The 17,408-nt window shown below is 47.5% G+C and overlaps 1 protein-coding gene across 1 annotated transcript in view; it reads right to left on the bottom strand.

The window, feature by feature from the left end:
• Lrrc8b (leucine rich repeat containing 8 VRAC subunit B) overlaps positions 1–15,876 on the bottom strand; it is a 65,528-nt gene extending 49,652 nt beyond the window's left edge. Inside the window, exon 1 of the mRNA XM_021162346.2 lies at positions 15,810–15,876. The gene's annotated coding sequence lies outside the window, so the exon portion shown is untranslated. The remainder of the gene's footprint in view (positions 1–15,809) is intronic.
• Between the last annotated feature and the right edge of the window lie 1,532 nt (positions 15,877–17,408).

Here is a 17,408-nt window from a genome sequence, read left to right as displayed (position 1 = left end):
TACGAACTCAGAAATCCACCTGCCTCTGCCTCCCAAGTGCTGGGATCAAGGGCGTGGTGGCACCCAGCCTCATCTTCATTTTTAAGACAAAATAAGTATGCATTAACTGACCACATTAAAAAAACTTCAGGGGTCATCAGGTTGGTTCTTATGAAGTCAGAGAAACATTTAATAAAAGCCAAGTACCGTGAAGAGGAGAAATCCTAAGCAGACACATCTACATTTAAAGATTAGGCAGAAAAGTGGGGGAAATTAAGCCATACAGCCCGTATCAAAGCTGGTGAGCATTACAGCCCGCGGCTGGTGAGCTTTAACCACCCCCAGTACTCTCCCCTGCACAGTTAACAAATGCACTATAAACTCTTCACAGATGATCCCCCAGCCCCCCCCCCCCGCCCCCAACCCTGTCACTCTTCACCCTCATAACGCCTGGGTAGGGAAAGGACAAGAATACCAGCCCATAACCCCAGCATCTCTTCCACTGCACTGTTCCAGGTCTGCCACCCGTGAAGACGAGTATCACATATAGTGGCGGTGCCTATCACTATAGCAACAAGGAACACTGATGAAACATAGGGTAGAAATTCACAAATACTGGGGGTGGGGGTGAGGGTGAAAGAGAGGCCTTTGGCTAATTGAGAGAGAAAAGCTAGAGTCTTTTCTATCAAAGTGTTCTATGCCTTAAAGGGCAAGTCTGAAAAAGAAGGCTTTGTCTCCATTAAAACAATAGAAAACTCTCAAATTCAGCAAATGCAGGCCAGGTGTGGTGGCACTCTGGAGCAAGAGATAGGTGGATCTCTGAGTCCATCCTGGTCTACATAGCAAGTTCCAAGTTCCGGGACAGCCATGACCATTGAGAGAGAAAGAAAGAGGGAGGGGGAGGGGGAAGGGAGAGGGGAGAGGGGAGAGGGGAGAGGGGAGGAGGGGGGGGGAGAGGGAGAGAGATTGATTGATTTAGTAAATGCCAGTGTTTGTAGGAGGAAGAATTAATAAGCATCTAAAATTACAAAGCTAGCTAAATTTTACTAAAAAATTCAAATATGCAAATTGAAATCTTTAACTGCTACCTACTTTTGGAAACCATATACTGATCCAACTGTGTGGATAATGGCAACTTTCAACTCTCGGTTACTTTGAAAGAGCTGAGACATCTGCTAAGGAAGTGTGGCCCAGGAGATAAGCCACAGGAGGAGACTCTCTAGACAGTGACAAGCTTATCTTCCAACATCCTCTATAAAATGTGCCCAGAGGAAATTCCTGGGTGGGGGTGACTTTTGTGTCACAGAGAGGAAGGAAGTCACTGTGTTGGCTGAAAGAGGGACAAGGATTTTCCTATCGACAGATCTTCTCCTATCTACAACTTCAGGTCTTCTAAGCCCTAACACTGTCCTTTTAAAGCCATTGAAGAAACACTCTGTCAAGATATCCAGCTCTCTGAGGTACCTTATCTATCTATCTATCTATCGATCGATCGATCGATCGATCGATCGATCTATCTATCATCTGTCCATCCATCCCCTGCATCCTGAGTGCTTGCTCATCCTTTTCTGGGATGTGTGCTTACTTGTGATTTTTATATTTTGAGAGAACCCTGACACTTTGAATGTCTGAGACTGATGTTTTGCTGTGACCTTACACAGTGGAAAGGCAGACAAACTCGGCTGGGTCTCACTCTGAGTGGATGTCCATTTCACTGCACCCATGAGGACTCCTCGTGAGTCAATCTCCTCCTAGAGACCTACCCTTCCCTGTTGGGATCCCACTGTAAAAGCTGGGAGTCAGACATTCAGACCACAGCATGGAAAACCTTGGAGATGAAGCTGGGTGTGGTAGTGTACACCTTTAACCTAATTCAAGGCCAGACTCTTCTCCACGGTAGTTTTGGGACAGCCAGGGCTGCACAGTGAGACCCAGCAGACCAGTGAGTGAGTCCTGGCAGACCAAGGTGCCCTGCCTCTGCCTCCCCAGTGCTGGGATTAAAGGGGGGACTGCTGCATTCCCTTGAGGGGATGTTACTCTGCTTTTCTCAACCTTAACATCTTATTAGGAAAGAATAAAGGACAGACTAAAATACAGCCATGAATATGGACATTCAGTTCTCCGTAAGGATCAAGGCTGAATACCATTTTATCACAGCAGTATGTGTACAACCTGAGAAAGAGTCTCAAGAACATAATACTCAAAAGCGAAAAATAGAAAAATGATGATGTCTCTGGCACACAGTTGCGCAGTAGCTCAACCTTGAACTGGCTCATCAGATAAACTCAATGGTTTCAAGTCTGGGCTTCTCAGAAGTCAAGTGCTTGCCTGCTGTATGCAAAGGCCAGGTTTCAGTCCTCAGAGCTACACAACTCCAGCACTTGGAGGCAGAGGACACAAGGAGGGTCAGATTCACAGTCATTCTGCACTACATGGGAAGTCTGAGGCCAGCCTCCTTCTGAACAAATTGCCTACTCTAGGATGGGTGCCCTATGTTACCCTGCCCTAAGAATGCGCTAGCTCTTCACCCATCTGCTTCATCGTAGCCTCGGTTATATAACACCCAACCTTGTGTTTGCTCATTGGACACCTTTACTGCTTCAGGATGCACATATAAAACATTTTTCCTCTGTTTCCTTCATTGTTGGATTTTTTCCCAGTACCCAGTGTGATGCCTGACTCATATTAAATGGTCAAAAACAGTCTGTTAAGGAATTGATGCTTTAAAGACCTATAGCAAACATTAAGCCTACGAACAAGAAATCAAATATAGTCCTGAGAACACAAGATCTGGGATTGCCCGAGCCTAGGGGTTATCTATCTCGCAGGCCTATGCTTCTTACAGTCAAGTCTCCCAGTCCTTGAGGCCTTTTATAAGGACACTTCATTGGTGACAAGAAGCCAGCAATACATTGAAGAAAAAAAATCTCTCAGGGTTTGAGGACTTGCTTATCAGCCCCGTATTCCCCGTGGATCTTTCCCACAGCATCTGTGACCACGCCCCTGAGGGGAGGAAGTCCTTCCGTGAGGGAAGGCACAGCTCAAGGAGGCTGCAGCGTTTGGGTTGATGGTCTGGAATCTCTCTTCTTTCAGTCTGGGATTCTGATAAAAGGGGAAGGTACCACCCACACTCAGGGTGGGTCTCCTTCGCTCCCCTCAGTAATTCCTCAGAAACACAGCCTCACGGACACCCCAGAGGTGTGTTCACTAAGATCTAGGCTGATTCTGAGCCAAGCAAGGTTATACTCGAATGAGTCATTATCGCATCATCAAGAGGCAGGTAAGTGGCAGGAATATAATCGCTAAGACTCCTGAAGTTTAGGACATGCTTGCTCTAAGCTGTAGAGAGACGTGTAGGGGTCAGCTGCCCAGTGTCCTCTCACAGAGGGCTGGGGCACCCAGAAGCCCAGACAGGATTGAAGCTTGCATTACTTCATAGGAAAATGCCCTGGGCCTCTGTGGGGCCCAAACGCTTCCAACTTTTGTAATTAATAATCTCTTTCTGTGAACAAATTACCATTCTTGATTCTTTTCTGTAGGGTCAAGATGTATTCTTAGAGACCAGTAGGGGTGGTGTGTGCCTTTAGACCCAGTATTTGGGAGGTTGAGACAGGTGGATCTTTGAGTTGAGGCCAGCCTGGTCTACACAGTGAGTTCTAGAGCAAATTATAAAAACCAATCAAATGCTAACCTAGCTGACTGCCAGTTAAATATCTGGTGATTTTTAATCAAAGTTCTGTTCTGTGGGTCTCCTATATTCTTAAATAGATGTAGTAATACTTCGGTAGCTAATTTTTAGCTTCAGTGGGGGATATTCCAAAGAAACAGTCTCAACTATACTTGTTCTTACACAAAGTCCCTGAGTAGCAAGAACAATTTAAAAAAAATTTATTTACTCAAGTATTTATTTATTTATTTAGGCTTTTTTTCACGTAGCCCTGGTTGTTTTGGAACTTGCTCTGTAGATCAGGTTAGCCTCCAACTCAGAGCTTGGCCTTCCTCTGCCTCCAAGTGCTGGAATTAAAGGTGTGCACCACCACTGCCACTTGGTAGGAAGAGTATACTTGTAAGTCTTCCATTCAGATGACCATGAGAGTTGACAGCTAATTTGACTAGGAAGGGGTGTGTGTGTTTGTGTGTGTGTGTGCATGCATGTGTGTGTGTATGTGTGTATATGTTTAAGTATCCAAACCACTGCTCTTCAAAGCAGGGTTTAAGTGTGGGAAGTCACTTTTGTGGAGTATCCTGGTAGGATCTATCTCCAGATAGTTAAACTCTGAGTGAAACTATCTGCCCTCCACCCCCACCCCCTATTACTCGGTATGCCCTCCCTCCCCATGAATGTCCCCCCTCTCTGGGGTCCACTTCACAGCTATTTTCTTTCTCTTTTTAACCCCTCTGCCCCCGTTTCCCCCACAGTACAAAAGAAGGGCAAACCTCTGCTGCCAGCCATCTGCCAGGGCCACCATGCCCTCGGATGCAGTTCCAGGACACTGAGCTAAGTGTTGATTTGAAATCCCCTAAGGTTACAGGTGTTGAGGAGTGAAGAGACTCAGTGACCAAGAAGCAAGCCCTTCTGGCTTTGGGGAGAGTTGACATTTCTTGTCTTGGGGTAGGTGTGGAGGAGGACCTACTCAATTAGCTCAGAAGACCAGGCTGGAAACCCTCCCCTCCCCATCAATCACTGGATAACCGTGACAAGCACTCAGCAGTTCAAAGGACAGAGTGGATTTCTTTGCTCTGGTCCCTTCTCTCAGGTATGTGGCATAAGCATTTGATTATAAATCTTATTTTGTCAATAAGTAAAATTACCCACATGCAAATAAGCTCTTAGGTCCACATATCTCATGTGTGTGTGTGTGTGTGTGTGTGTGTGTGTATAAATATGTGAGAGAGACAGAGTGTGTGCATGCACACACCAGGGCACCTATGTGGAGGTCAGAGGACAACTTTCTACAGTGTAGGTTCCAGGGATCTAATTCAGACCTTCAGGCTTGGTGGCAGGTACCTTCATCTGCTGAGGCACCCTGACAGCTCAATCATCAAAGTTTTAATGGATTTAATGCTGTTAATTGTATATGAATAAAATAACTCGATGTTTACAAGTTCATTAATATTTAAAGCATAGTTGTGATAAGAATGTAGATGTAGATATAACTGTGTTTGTGTTTATGTGTCAAAAGAGTATGATATGCTAACCTAGGGCTAGGAAAGACTTCTAAATATATGCATATTACCCTCAGACTGAGCTTCAGAGAAAATAAAATGAGATTCATTACCAAAACTCTGTAAATTTACTTTTTAACTAAATGGCAGTGGGAGAGCAAGCCATTTTGGTATTTAATTTAGTTTCTATTGGGCACATTTAAATTATTCTTTAAAGAAAAAACAGTATATCATCATAAATGTCATCTTTTATACTTATAAAGCAATCATGAAAAATGTTAGCTTCTGTCTTTAAACAAGTGATAGAGGTGGGCACTCAAAGGCCTAGCTCTAAACACCCGAGGCACAGGTCTGTGTGGACCACCTAAAAAATGACTTCTGACAGAAAGAAGGAACAGGATTATGCCAGAAAGTTCAAAAGCTGTCTCCAGTGTCCATGGTAAGCCATCAGATCTAGAACTCTGAAGCAGATTAATGTTCAACCATCATGAGCTCGGACTCTCCAACTGACATCCCCTGAAGAACTGCCACCATCAGACTGGACTGTGAGGAGCTGCCGCCATTACACTGGACTGTGTGGGCGAGTCTGTGGGGCATTTTCTTGATTAACAATTGATGTGGGAGGGTCCCAGTCCACTGTGGGAGAAGCCACCCCTAAGGTTGTAGGAGAATAAGCTATGGGCAGCAAGCACGAAGCAGCACCCCTCCATAGCCTCTGCATCAGTTCCTGGCCTCCAGGTTCCTGCCTGCAGTTCCTGCCTTGGCTTCTGTCAATGAACAACTGTAGCTGTAACCCAGACACAAACCCTTTTCTCTGCTAAGCTGCTTTTGACCAGTGTTTTATCAGAGCAACAAAAAACCTAACTGGAATAGGAACAGCATTCATAACTTCTAACCTTTAAAGAGGCTTCTTTCAAAACTCCAGTCAAAAGCACATCAGTAAAACCTATCTCTGGGATCACTGTGTGTGAACCCAACTCCTTCCCTGGTGCTTTCCTGCATACGTTTATTGGCTGTCCGCAGCGTGGCAGGTTTGAGGCCTGGTCCAAGCAGCTCAGAAGATGAGTAAAACATACCTATTACTTCCGAGGAACACCAGAGAGGAGGCAAAGCTGTTTTCTGGCATCCTTCCTGTACAAGAACCAGAGGTAGCATGGGGGAGGGGGTGGGGCTCGGGGGATGAAAGACAGATGCCGGCCAAGGTCTTTAGGAGAACCAGGCTCACACTTTATTAGGCACACCCGGGTAGCAGGAGGGAACATTGCCATAGAGTGCAGCCATCTTGTTCCCACCACCTCCCTGTATTACAGACAGCTTAAGATGGGCATCGGTGTGCACACTGCGTCCACGGTGAAACCTCTGGGGACACAGAAGCTGCTGAGCGGAAACAGGTGGTGCTGAACAGCTGCTGAGACCAGACAAATGGAGACTTCATGATTCTGCACACCTGGGTGCTTGCACCCACGCCACCCCGATATGGTGAGATGTGTCTCTTAGGAAGATACCTGTGGTGTGCACAAGCCATTGGGCTCCTCAAGGGGAGGGGGGAGGGTGTGGGGGAGAGACGGACACAATTACAAACTCAATGATATCAGGGAGAAGATAGCCACTGATGCTCCTAGCACAGGCGCACATAGCTAAGAAGCTGCGTAGAGGAAGCATGCAGAGGGGAAGGGTGAAGGACACAGCCTCTGCATCAACTGTACCAACTGCCGACAATATAAGCAGGAGCAGAGAGGGGAGAACAAATTCCAGTCCTAGCAGTCACCAGTTGGATGAACCGAGTGAATGCTTGGGTATTTAGAAAAGGAAAAGGTGAGGGGGTCTAAAAGTAAACACATTTTGTGAGGGAAAAGAACTATCAACTCACTAACCCCAGGCCCTGCTTTTTCTGTGAGGCAGCCATCACAGACCAATTTAATCACCAATAGGGTCAAATTATTTGTCCACTATTACACACGTCAGTTCTGGGAAGCTCGCTACTGGGCATGCTTAAAAGCAACCAAGAATAGAGACAAAGTCTTTCACAGAACTCATGTCCCGGTGTCGGTAAGGGGAAAAAGAAAATACAGGCAAGCCAACCATAAACCAAGGTGTGACAGATCAATGGGGAATGGGCGAGCAAGGCATGGGTGCCTCACCTAAGGTGACCAGAGAAGGGCTGAGGTCACAACTGAGAAGACACCTCAGTTACACTCATCAGGGAAGAGTGGCATGTTCTTCATCGATAAACTCTTTGTGTCACTGATAGGAATTCCCAGTACCAGGAGAAACCCAAAACAAGGAGCCTGGTCACAAGGGTGTGTGGGGGAAGGTGACAGAGACTTCAGGTACCTGGGGATAGCACAAGCACAGCATAAATTGCCTGGGGGAGGGGATATCCTGGGAACCTGAGCAACACATATACATACTCACACATAGATATACACTCTCATGCTCTCACATATACACACTTGCACACACATACACATTCATATACACACACTCACAAACATATACACTGACACTCACATACACGCAACTTACACACACTGAAATACACACACACACACATTCACATGCACTCACATACACTCTCTTACACACTCACTCTCACGCTCTCATATACACACTCATATACACAATCACAACACACATTCACACACTCACATGCACACTCACACACACATTCACACACATACTCATATACACACACAATACACTCACACACACTTATATGCACACTCACACACACTCTCACTCTCAGATACCTACTCTGACACTCTCACACATACACACTCTGACACACTCACATATACACTTATACACATACTCATCATATACACTCAGACACACATGCACACATTCATATTCTCACACACACTCACGCTCCCTCACACACTGAAATCTGCGGCCTTGAGAAACTGCATCACGCATGATGCACAAACACAGCTAGGAGATAAGTCATGGCTCTCCAGAGGATGGAGTCTCAGCACTGAAACTGGGCCAACAACAAACTCATCCAATTCTGCCTAGAGAGATGAACTTCACAAATTCAGATTCATAGAATTCACTTTAAATGCATCCACTCCTAAAAAAAAATAGTAAGCTGCAGTCCAGGGTCTGGCAGGCTCCCTCAGGGCTGTCACACCGCTACTGTGGTGGGAGACACACGGAAGACGGGTTCCTGCAAGCTGGTGGCTGGCGTTCGAGAGGAGCACCATTTCCTCACCCATTCTTCTCTTGGCTCTGCTAGACAGGGCAAGGACAAATGACATTCCCTGCCAATGCCACCCCTGACAAGCTTGCTTCCTGCCTACACAGAGGGACTGGACACTGGGACAGCCCCCTGGCCCTGAGGTAGGCCATTAAAGACAGAGGAGTCCAGCCAAGCCTGTAAAACCGCACGCTTCCCACTCTCTGGTCATGTTCAGTGCAGCTGCAGAAGCCGACTCTTCTACAAATGGTCTCAGAATGGTCCATGTCTTCTAAATTCTATGTGCTAAGGACGACAAAGACCACTTCCCGACTCCCTGAAAAGACCTCACTTTACTGTCCTTGTCTCCTTCAGCAGAGTCAAAAAAAGCAACAAGCGTGTGAAAAAATATATTCTCTCCAGTCTTTGCATCTGGCTTGGAAGATGCTCTCTTTCCATGTGTCTCCCGCCGTGGTAGGAGCACGACTGAGCCTTGCAGGGACCTGTCAGTCACTTGACTGCAGGCTTTTTAGGAGTGGATGGTTTACGGTGAATTTTAATATGCATCTGCTTGATGCGTCAAAAACAAACCAAAACCAAAACAACAAAAACCAAACAAAACCCAAAACCCCTACATTTATTTAGAGTTAGCCAGTGCAGATGAGCAGTAAAGGATTTGAACAGTTCCTGAGCTTTGTGGCCCCCCTTCCAGAAGCACACAGCAGAGCTGTGTATTATACACATTTGCTTTATATTCTGGGTGTGAAGGAGGAGCGAGGAGTGTGCATGTGAGAGTCAAGTCCCCTATTATCACTCAGCTACTTCTCCATCTCTACAGACACGTATGTAGACAACAGTTCCAAGCCTTCAATGGGTGGTGCCGGGCATCCATACCTGAGCTGCTCACAGCTGGGCTAATTTCAAGCCACTCTGTGTCCCCCCTTTACTTACTGCAGCTTGTGGGTCAGCTTTTGCCACTAGCGTCACCATTCAGTCTGACTGCAGCACATCTGCCTGTGCCTTCACGGCCCCTTTTCTGCCTCCTTCCCAGCAACAGTCACCATGGAAATTTTACTTGCTCTCAGCAGCTGCTTGTCTGACTTCAATAACCCACAACCTTTGTCAACACTGAGACCAGACCGGGTTTCGCTTACCATTGCTTCCCTAGGATCCGGCACTATGAATCACTAGCATGCAGCAAGTGATTAATATTTGCTTAAAAATACCACGAACTCTTATCGAGGGTGGAAGGGTCTAGCAATATCACTGATTCATTAGTGGATCAGCCAAAACTTACTCACTACGAGGGTAAGGAACAGAAAGGCTTGGCTGCTTTTTGATCAAAAGATGCAGAATAGTTTTGTTGTTCTTTGGGTTAGAAACTGACTTTGGAGACAATTTTGTTAAGTTTGACTTAGAAGTTAAGGGCATTCACTTGGATACCTATGACAATGACCAGTATAAAATGGGTCATTGTAGGAAGGCCTCATGAAAAAGGCCAGGCCACATTGAAGTGGGAAAGTTACCACTTCCTTTGCCACACACACTATTACACATTTTATATAAAAAAATCTTTCCCCTTACTCTCCACGTTACTACCTCTGTTTGCAGGTATACACCCAGTGAGTGAGAGGCTGTGTACACCCAGTGAGTGAGAGGCTGTATACACCCAGTGAGTGAGAGGCTGTNCCCAGTGAGTGAGAGGCTGTATACACCCAGTGAGTGAGAGGCTGTTATATACCCAGTGAGTGAGAGGCTGTATACACCCAGTGAGTGAGAGGCTGAATATACCCAGTGAGTGGGAGGCTGTATACACCCAGTGAATGAGAAGCTGTATACACCCAGTGAGTGAGAGGCTGTATACACCCAGTGAGTGGGAGGCTGTATACACCCAGTGAGTGGGAGGCTGTATACACCCAGTGAATGAGAAGCTGTATACACCCAGTGAGTGAGAGGCTGTATACACTCAGTGAGTGGCAGATTCAGAACTCCTACCAGGTCCACTTGATTTCATGAGCCATCATTTAATCTATATTGTGTTTTTAATCTACGAAATACATGCTGCCACTGAGGAAATAAAACATTGCTATGCTTGAGGTAGTAATGCACACCTTTAATCCTAGCACTCAGAAGACAGAGGCAGATCTCTGTGAGTTCGAGACTAGCCTGGTCTACAGAAAGTTCCTGTCTCAATAAACACACAAACAATGTCTGGCATTGTTTCTAGAACTCACACGCTCATCTCCCCACCGTGACAAGGCATAATTCAAATGTATGATGACTACTAACCAGGGCAAATGCTCAAATATTTAAGATAGAAATTGAAACCAATAATATGGCATCTTGAGACGAGTTCACAAGAAAGCAAGCATGGGAGGCCGGGAAGGCGATTGTGGAAAACACACTATGTTATTGGGTTTGGCTTCTGTTTGTTTTGAGACTGTGCATCGATCCCTGACAGGTTGGGAACTCAGATCCACCTAGTGCAGAGTGCTGGGATTAGAGGCGTGTGTTACCACACCCAGCAGACTTTGCAATGTTTATAGAATTTAGGAGATTAAAAGTACATATTAAACAATGTCAGGCCATGTATGGAGGCATGGTAGCACAAGCCTCCCAGCTCTTGGGAGGCAGAGGCAGGCCTATCTATCTTTGTGAATTCAAGGCCAGCCTGGTTTACATAGTAAATTTCAAACCAACCAGGGTTACACAGTTTGATAATAGCTTTAATTTTTTTCCCCTAAGATCCCTAAGAATCTCTTACTAAGAATCAGGAAGACGGGCAGGATGACAGTGGCTAAGCCTTTGCTTCATAACCCTGTTGACCTGAATTAGACCCCGCCCTCTGACAGTCACCCTGCTTCTGTGTTCCCCACCCCAGCTCTCTTGCTGTAAGACATGAGGTGAAGATAAGAGCACAGGCCTGGGCAGCAGCAGAAAGAGCATGAGACTGCCTCTAAGCAATATGAAAGAAGAAAACTCTGCCATTTGGAAGCTGTCGTCTGACCCTCACACCACACACACACACACATTCACACACATTCACAACCCCTCCACCCCCACATTCACATACACATATACCACACACACACTCACACATACACACACTCACACACACATATACACTACACACACACTACATACACACACATACACACTATACACACACACTCACACACACTACACACACCACATACTACACACACACATTCACACACACACTCACACATTCACACACACACATTCACACACACACACTACACACACACACTCACACACACACACACACACACACATGCAGACGAGGTGTGATTATTTCCTAAGCATGGATCCTCCCTGCGCTCTGCCTGGGACCGACTACGGTTGGAAGCAGTGATGATGGACACTATGCTCTAGGCAATGAGATGTAGTAAGTATCTGAAAGCTCCTAACAGCAGCTCCTAACTGCAAGCGGATGCCTATTCTCCTCTTTCTATCTTTCTTTCTGCCACTTGGAGCTAGCTGTGGTGACTAAAGCATCACCTTGGACCATAAGGTTGGAGCCTCACATTATGTATGATAGAGCTATGCATTATGTATGGCTCACATTATATATGTTAGAGCCACTAAATGAGACCAGTCTTCTCAGAAGATTATAGAACCATAGATAATACTTTTGGCTGGACCATCCATAACTTTGCCCAGGGCGGGGGGCAGGGATGAGACAAGATCTTACTATATATATATATAGCCCAGGCTGTCTCAAATTTGCAGCAATTCGCTTGTGCTATTCTTCCAAATACAGGGATTACAAGCATCACCATTGTGCCTAGCTATCTGTTAACTCTGTCTTAGGGTTTCTATTGCTGTGAAGAGACACTATGATCATGGGAACTCTTATAAAGGCAAACATTTGATACAGTTTTGGAGGTTTAGTCCATTATCGTCATGGCAGGAAGCATGACAGCATCCAGGCAGCCATGGAGCTGGGGAGGTAACAGAGTTCTACATCAGGTTAGACAGGCGGCAGGAAGTGAATGTAACACTAGACCTAGCTTGAGCATTTGAGATCTCAAGTCTATCCCCTAGTGACATACTTTCTCCAACAAAGCCCCACCCACTTTAACAAGGCCATACCCCCGACTCCTGATGCTTCCACTCCCATGGTGTGTGTGTGTGTGTATGTGAGTGTGTGTGTGTGTTTTCTTTCAAACCACCACAAACTCTCTTACTTTCACGTGAAAGGGAAACCACTGTCACTTTATTTAGGTTACTGTTTTGTGATCTTTGACGAGGAGCTAATCTTAACTGAGCAACTTATCCAAAGTGACAGCGAAGTTCAGGTACTAGCATGTCAGCCTGCAAGGTCCAAGCGCTTGGGCAAAGGCTGACGGGTAATTTGTAAGAAGTCTTGTATGTGGTGGGGGAATGTTTCAAGAGACTGCGAAAAGACTTGAAGAGAGAAAATAAGGAAGGTTCAGACGTGCTCTTAATTTTGCACACACAGAATAAAGAACAATGACGCCTAACACAAAGAATTCAGTCTCCACCAGAGACAAAAGCAAAAATCTCAGCCCTGGAAACAAGGAAAACAGCAGTGCTCTGGGCAGCTCCCGTGCCTAAGGACAGGCATGGTGGAGAGGCACTGTGCAAACGCCGGGCACACAGATAGGAAAGAGCACAGAGTGGTCAGGATTCAAAGAAGCAATAGATGCACTTCAAATACAGAGTCTGGAAAGGGACAAGGACAATCACATGACCCTTATCAAAGGCAGCGTGAAGGTCAGCAAGCAAAGAGAAAAGGTCAAGGTTGAAGCCGGGTGCCCATTTTAGTCCCTTTACTCTTTCACAACAGCGCCGAAGGAGGGCATTTAAATGGTGTTGCAACTGGGTAGAAGTCTAAGGAAAGTGAAGTTACAGGAGAGGGAGTTTACTGTATCTTGTTGCTCAATTTCTAAACGAATAGCAATGGCAGGAGTGTGGAGGGGGACGTGGAGTGAGGCAGGTTGCACGGAGGATCAGTCCTAATGATCCAGAAGCAGACAAACTGGTTATTACGTCTGCTATAGGACTGTTTTGCAGAGAGAACTAAATCAATGAAGGTGTGAGGGAGTGTAGATAACACAGCCGTGGGCCAGGGAGACGGCTCAGCAGGGAAAACAGGAGTCGGAGCACCTGAACTCACTCGGGTAGAAGAGACACCACAAAGTTCCCTTCTGGCCTCTGTATGTGTGCTGTAGGGTGCCAGGGCCTGCACACACACACCACACATGAACAGTAATAATACATTTTTTAAAAAAAGAGAGAGAATACAGTTGAAACAGACAGAAAGTAGGCAACAGCAAGAAGGCAGCAAGTATAAAGATGAATGAGAGACACGGATCCGGGGTAGTGTACAACTATGTTAGGGAAACCTACAGCACTGGGCTTCTGTGGTTCCTCCAGGTGGTCACAGAACCACGCTGCCTGCTGGTATACCAGTGCTCTGGGACTCTCAGGAGGGTGTTATACAACAAGCCAAGCAACAATCCACCAATGTTGAGAATCCCAGCGGGATCAGAACACATCCATTCCTGATCACACCCCCAAGGGCAACAGATGCTGGGAGAGAGAAGTGAAAAGAAAATGAAAACTTAACTTGAAAGACCCTCAACCAAAGATCAGCTAGCTATTGGATCTTACACAGGCAGTTAAAAATGAATGCCAACACGAACATGAAAATTTCAAAAGCAAAATTTACAAAGTGAAAATGTTTGAAGAGTGAATCCTTTTAAAACCTTTTCCCTTTTCAAATGCAGAAGAGAGACCAAAAAGACAAAGGACAGGTCCCTGAGGGGAAATGCCCTACGTGGTCATCTAAAAACACTTGTGGCCCTTCCAAACGTTACTGTTTAGAGCTACATCTTAATTCAGGTGGATGTTTTCATCCTGAGGATTCTGGGAATCAGAATATCAGCAGGGACAGAGGTGGGGACAGGCCAACTGACCTAAAGTCAAATCTCAATGTGTCAAATACAGCCACTCACAAAGTGAACCCGTGCACTTAGGTATGCTGTGACAGCCTTCTGATCAGAGAGCACAGGAGTTTCAAGGAAGTCAACCGAATTCTAACAAGAAGAATACCTGGGGAACTAGGCATAAGAAAGTCAGCATGACTCAAGGTGTGCTCATCGACAACTCGGCTTCTCCAAGCCCCATTTTTAGCTCAGAGCAGCACCAGACATGTTAGGGCTTCAGGTTTTTAAATCGCTCAGGCCTCATTACCTGGGGGATTAACTATAGTTTCTTATTCTTGTCAAGAACAGACCTGATCACGAGGAAGGCTGGGGGCAACAGAAAAGTGACTTTGGCATCCACAGCTCAGAACACTGTACTGTGCCTTCTTAGGAAGTGGGATTTGTTCACTTTGAGTGTACTGACACTGTAGCACCGTACACTCTCCCATATATACATCTAGGCAAAAACCACAGATGTCCTGGAAAGCAGTTACTGTTACTATTATCATTGTCATATGCAACAGTAGTAGTACTTTGGAGGGCACTGAACCCCCAACCTTGCCTTTGCTAAGCCTGTTGGGGCTACACTCTCAGTCTCTAATTCCTTAACGGACACTGAACAAATTATCTAAATTGGTTTCACATGTACGATATTTTAAACGTTCTCTCTTATTTTTATATAGCAGTTAGGTTTTTTTTTTGTTGTTGTTGTTTTTGGGTTTTTTTTTTTCCTGTTAAGTTCTCAGACAAGACCAGAATGTATTCAAGAAGTCCACACGCTGGTATTGACTTTTAAATTTAGGTTTGTCCTCTGGGGTGGGGGGGCAAAGGGATCCTAGTGGTAGTTTTTCTAACCACACATCAAAGTCTTCCACAAACGTCACATGACTATAAGCAACCTACGGACTTGGGGAAGTCAGTCGAGGACACGGATTACCGAGCCTCTTCCTTCTGACCTGTCAGCACCTGCAACCTAGGAGGAGGAACCACCCGAGTCTTCAAATGGAAATCAGTTGACCCCTTCCAGCTCAAACGCTAAAATCACAGCTGTAGGCCAGTAAATACCCAAGAGCATAAAATGTCGACAGGAGGCGCCAGGGCAGGGGGCAAACGGCGGGGACCTGGTGTGGACCCCCTTGAGCGAGCTGCCTTCACTTAAGGGGAGACCAGGGTGGAGAGGGAGGGCCTTTCCCTTCAGGGGTGGTGGTGGGGGGTACATAGGTGCGCGCTCAGCCGTGGGGACAGCGAAGGCACCGCCTGGGCGCGGCCGCCCCCTCCTCTCGCCCCATCTGACCCCAACATCCAGGAGAGGTGCCCGCAAGGGACCGCGCCCTCCTTCCCCCGGGGGCGTGGGAGCCGCGCAACCGCGGCTTAGCTGGTGACTGTGCCACCTGCGCGCAGCGGGAGACCCAGGTGAGGCGCCGCCAGGTAACAGCACCTGCCCTGCTGCCCCCACCTGCTGCTGCGCTCCCCCTTCCCCCGCCGTCCCCGCCGTGCCCGCCGTCCCCGCCTACCTTCGTGTCGGAGCCCCCAAGGCCCGCGCTGCCGGGCCGGCCGGGGCGAGCCGAGCGGCCGGCGCCCGCACTCCGGCGGCTGCGGCTCAGCGGGAAGCCCCGGCGCTGCCCGGCTCGCCGCCCCGGAGCCGCTCCATTGTGACGCGGCGCGCGCGGCCGGCCAATGGGCGCGCGGCGGCGCGAACCGCTGACTAAGTTCGCGCGCGGAGGAGGAGCGGAGCGCGCGGGCTGCGCAGGCTGCGCAGGCGGGAGCCGGGGACGCGCAGCGCCGCCTCCGAGCCGCCCTTACCCGGATCGCTCCGCCACCCGGCCCGAGAGTCCACCCGGCCTTGGGACGGACCGCGGGGGCCGGTGACTCACCCTCCTGCTGCACACAAAGCGCAGCTGCCACCTCCCGGAGCCAACGCCATGCGGCCGCCCGGATGCACTCGCCCAGCCTGGCATCCGCGGTGCATGGCAGCCACACGCCGCGCCAGGAGCTGGGGCTGCATTCCAGAAACCCAGGAGCCGGGGCTTATGGCCGTTCCCCAGGCGCTCCACCCCAGCAGAAGACCCCTGCCTTCTCACGTGTGCACCCCTGAGAAACTTGTTATTGACACAACTTACTCTACCAGGAAGGGTGGGGTGTGCCGCGCAGGGCCTGCCTTTAGTGAAGTCCCTTTAACGCTCTATAAGTCGCGTGACTGGAAAGGTTGCAGGGCCCCTGGGAAGGAGGTTTACAGTAGGGCCAAACTAAACAGCTTCTGGGCCTCCAATACCATCTTTTTCTTTCCAGTGTCTTTATCTTCAGCGCGAGGCGACAAGATAGAGGGAGAACACATAGTAGTATTTCATTGTGGATGGTCACCTGTCCCCATCCACATTCTTCTCCTGTCAATGGCCCTGTATTTGAAGAGTAACAGTGTGCCTTGCAAGTTAAGCAAAATTTTAATCCAAATTCAGATCTCTGGGTTATTTAATAGTTCTGTTCTCCTCCTCGAATCTTTAACTCCCCCACACCCTCCCTGTTCTGTTTTAAGCTCGGTCTTTGTCCAGGTTATTTCTAGCACAAGGATTCAATTCAGCAAGATTTGTAACTCTTAGTTGCTATGGTGTTCCCATCCCTAGGTAACAAAACACTCCCAGAGGAATAAAAGAAGACAGCATTTGAATCACCTGATCAGTTGGGCACCCAATACCTCCACACACTACCAAGGTGTGGAAGACTGCGCTGTATCCAGTAGCGACCAGTCATATCAGAACTCCAGCCCGAACTGCCCTGGAAGTCACTTCTATACCCGGTCCTTGTCCAATTCACTCTGAGTGAATGCAGTTGCATTGAGTCTGAAGCAAACATTGGAAACAGTGTGGGGACTAACGGCTCCACAGCTAAGAGCACAGACCGTTCTTGCAGAAGACCAGAATTCTGTTCACAGCTGCCGACAACTCCAGGTCCAAACGTTCTGACACCGTCTTCTGGCCTCCAAAGGCATCCACACATATGTGCACCTACATATATGTGCTCCCACACACATGTGCACCCACATACGTGGCACACACACTGCATACACACACACACATCTTTTTAAAAAAATTCTTTCATTTGAACATACAACATAT

Source organism: Mus caroli, chromosome 5 (assembly GCF_900094665.2).
Source record: "Mus caroli chromosome 5, CAROLI_EIJ_v1.1, whole genome shotgun sequence".
Taxonomy (NCBI): Eukaryota; Metazoa; Chordata; class Mammalia; order Rodentia; family Muridae; genus Mus; species Mus caroli.
Note: the sequence above shows the minus strand (reverse complement) of the source record. Positions and strands in the feature narration are given on the sequence as shown.